A 4126-nucleotide genomic window follows, 5' to 3' on the forward strand; every position below is an offset into this window, starting at 1 on the left:
TGCTGCTGCTGCTGCTGCTGCTGCTGCTGCTGCTGCTGCTGCTGCTGCTGCTGCTGCTGCTGCTGCTGCTGCTGCTGCTGCTGCTGCTGCTGCTGCTGCTGCTGCTGCTGCTGCTGCTGCTGCTGCTGCTGCTGCTGCTGCTGCTGCTGCTGCTGCTGCTGCTGCTGCTGCTGCTGCTGCTGCTGCTGCTGCTGCTGCTGCTGCTGCTGCTGCTGCTGCTGCTGCTGCTGCTGCTGCTGCTGCTGCTGCTGCTGCTGCTGCTGCTGCTGCTGCTGCTGCTGCTGCTGCTGCTGCTGCTGCTGCTGCTGCTGCTGCTGCTGCTGCTGCTGCTGCTGCTGCTGCTGCTGCTGCTGCTGCTGCTGCTGCTGCTGCTGCTGCTGCTGCTGCTGCTGCTGCTGCTGCTGCTGCTGCTGCTGCTGCTGCTGCTGCTGCTGCTGCTGCTGCTGCTGCTGCTGCTGCTGCTGCTGCTGCTGCTGCTGCTGCTGCTGCTGCTGCTGCTGCTGCTGCTGCTGCTGCTGCTGCTGCTGCTGCTGCTGCTGCTGCTGCTGCTGCTGCTGCTGCTGCTGCTGCTGCTGCTGCTGCTGCTGCTGCTGCTGCTGCTGCTGCTGCTGCTGCTGCTGCTGCTGCTGCTGCTGCTGCTGCTGCTGCTGCTGCTGCTGCTGCTGCTGCTGCTGCTGCTGCTGCTGCTGCTGCTGCTGCTGCTGCTGCTGCTGCTGCTGCTGCTGCTGCTGCTGCTGCTGCTGCTGCTGCTGCTGCTGCTGCTGCTGCTGCTGCTGCTGCTGCTGCTGCTGCTGCTGCTGCTGCTGCTGCTGCTGCTGCTGCTGCTGCTGCTGCTGCTGCTGCTGCTGCTGCTGCTGCTGCTGCTGCTGCTGCTGCTGCTGCTGCTGCTGCTGCTGCTGCTGCTGCTGCTGCTGCTGCTGCTGCTGCTGCTGCTGCTGCTGCTGCTGCTGCTGCTGCTGCTGCTGCTGCTGCTGCTGCTGCTGCTGCTGCTGCTGCTGCTGCTGCTGCTGCTGCTGCTGCTGCTGCTGCTGCTGCTGCTGCTGCTGCTGCTGCTGCTGCTGCTGCTGCTGCTGCTGCTGCTGCTGCTGCTGCTGCTGCTGCTGCTGCTGCTGCTGCTGCTGCTGCTGCTGCTGCTGCTGCTGCTGCTGCTGCTGCTGCTGCTGCTGCTGCTGCTGCTGCTGCTGCTGCTGCTGCTGCTGCTGCTGCTGCTGCTGCTGCTGCTGCTGCTGCTGCTGCTGCTGCTGCTGCTGCTGCTGCTGCTGCTGCTGCTGCTGCTGCTGCTGCTGCTGCTGCTGCTGCTGCTGCTGCTGCTGCTGCTGCTGCTGCTGCTGCTGCTGCTGCTGCTGCTGCTGCTGCTGCTGCTGCTGCTGCTGCTGCTGCTGCTGCTGCTGCTGCTGCTGCTGCTGCTGCTGCTGCTGCTGCTGCTGCTGCTGCTGCTGCTGCTGCTGCTGCTGCTGCTGCTGCTGCTGCTGCTGCTGCTGCTGCTGCTGCTGCTGCTGCTGCTGCTGCTGCTGCTGCTGCTGCTGCTGCTGCTGCTGCTGCTGCTGCTGCTGCTGCTGCTGCTGCTGCTGCTGCTGCTGCTGCTGCTGCTGCTGCTGCTGCTGCTGCTGCTGCTGCTGCTGCTGCTGCTGCTGCTGCTGCTGCTGCTGCTGCTGCTGCTGCTGCTGCTGCTGCTGCTGCTGCTGCTGCTGCTGCTGCTGCTGCTGCTGCTGCTGCTGCTGCTGCTGCTGCTGCTGCTGCTGCTGCTGCTGCTGCTGCTGCTGCTGCTGCTGCTGCTGCTGCTGCTGCTGCTGCTGCTGCTGCTGCTGCTGCTGCTGCTGCTGCTGCTGCTGCTGCTGCTGCTGCTGCTGCTGCTGCTGCTGCTGCTGCTGCTGCTGCTGCTGCTGCTGCTGCTGCTGCTGCTGCTGCTGCTGCTGCTGCTGCTGCTGCTGCTGCTGCTGCTGCTGCTGCTGCTGCTGCTGCTGCTGCTGCTGCTGCTGCTGCTGCTGCTGCTGCTGCTGCTGCTGCTGCTGCTGCTGCTGCTGCTGCTGCTGCTGCTGCTGCTGCTGCTGCTGCTGCTGCTGCTGCTGCTGCTGCTGTTTTGGTCGAGAGCCCTCCATTATCGTCTTGGACGACGGCGGCTGCAGTCGCGGGAACGAAGAGGAACGGGTTCTTGTACGGCTCTGGGACCGGTTGTGGGACTCACTACGCCCATCAAGACGACTAAAGCGGACCTGTTGCAGCTTCTTGGCCTCCTCCTCGGCGGCTAGCTTCTGTTTGGCTGCCTCCTCGGCGGCTAATTTTGCTTCCCACTTTCTCTTCTTGATAACGTAGGGTGTACGTAAGAGTTCTTTGCAGCGTCTGTCTCCCGTTAGGTGGCCCTTTCCACATAGGCGACATTGGGGAGTGCACTGGTGATCTTCGGGCGGCGATACCACCCCACAACCACGGCACTTAGGTTTTTCACTATCGCACACATCTGAGCGATGACCAAGTTCCCCACATCTGAAGCAAACTTCATATCTTTTTTTGAACAATCGGCATGGCATAAGCATGCCTTCAATCCTGACAAATCTTGGGACTTCAGGTTCCAAAAAGGTGATAATAATAGTGGAAGTCTTGCCCATCCGCCGCACCCCAGCGACCGTTGGGTTATGTGGATCCTTCCTCAATGCTCTGAACAACTGTTCTTCCGTGAATGTATCACAGATCCCATGGACGACTCCTCGGCCGCAATCCTCCGGTGCGATCAGATTGGCTACCACTTCATGCTCCTTGTCATCGAGTTTAAAGCAACGGATTGCGGCTACCTTCACGCCTCGACTAAAGTCCAAGGAATGAAAGAGCACCGTACCTTGCTTTCCGCTGACACACCATGAGTCCAGCTCCGACCAGCTGATTCCGGCAGCCATGGCGAGGGCCTGACTAAGCAGTGGGCCCGACGTGCGTTTAATGACGGCTAGACCTTCACGAGGCCTAATAATCACCTTGATACCTTCTTCCGGGAACCTCGGAAGATTCATAGCTATTGACCGTTCAGCCAATTTTCTTCTAGTTGCTTTAGCAGCGCCATGAGCGGCTTCCCCGTTTGGAACGCGGTGTTGCACCACCTTGTCCTCCTTGGAATCATTCAGAAGCGTCCGCTTGGTTTTCGATTCAACCTTTTTCCTGAGCGTTTGTACCCAGGTGCTGTCGTAGTCTTCTGGATCGAGGTCAGTACCTTCTACGGTCACGTGCATCGTCATTTTTGGTCCACAAACGCTGCGGTAGACCAGCGGTGAAGGGGCCTCCGGGCCGGTCTCCTCGGCCGAAGCCGCGCTAGGCCAAACGGGCGCTAGCGTTTCGCAGGTGGTCCGCACAAGACCGACAATAAAAACCAAACTGCTGCACTCACAGTCACAAATTCGGTGTCCACAAGCTCACGACGCCTTCCGACGCACAATGGCACCACTGAAACCAAATTCCGGTGAAAATTTCTGGCACATCGAGACAAAAAGTGCGGAGCCGACGCAAAACGCGTCCGCACTCCTCAGCCCCTGGTTGCCAACCCTTGTTCTCGAGAGGGGCCTGCCTTTTGAGCATGTTCGCCGTGTCGGTATTCATTGCGTTTTGGTTTTGTGTTTCACCCGCAGCAGCACCCGTGGCACTATTCTGCCTTCTCATCGGGTGGGCTGCGTTCGTTATCGAATCTGGAATAACTGCTGGCGCGCATGCATGCCACCGCTTTCTCGCTCGCCTTGCTGCGTTCCTTAATCTAGGACTGCAGATCTAGTATGGTATTAGACATCTCCCTCGCCTGTTTACGAAGGGTTTCTATTTCCTGGTCCTGTTTCCACCCGACGGACTTGCGTCCAACGGATGGGCTTCTCCTCCGGCTGGAACTCATATTCCTCCAAGTTTTGCGTTTCCCTGACGAAGACCGTCCACGATCGTTACCCAGGGGCGGGAAGGAGGATGAACAGCCCCTGTACCCGTTCTGTTGTTGGTGATGGTTCCGGGATCTGGCCCTGCCTCGCTCTTCCGCTCGACTATCCGTCCCTTGCTTCCCGGTGTCAGCGCTGCTGCCATACGTGCACTTAAGAAAGCGGTACTTGCAGTTTCTGCTTCCAGTATTGTGGCCCCCAGTGCATATGATGCACTTGGCGGG

This window comes from Amblyomma maculatum, chromosome 2, assembly GCF_055883805.1.
Source record: "Amblyomma maculatum isolate TAMU_Amacu chromosome 2, ASM5588380v1, whole genome shotgun sequence".
NCBI lineage: Eukaryota > Metazoa > Arthropoda > Arachnida > Ixodida > Ixodidae > Amblyomma > Amblyomma maculatum.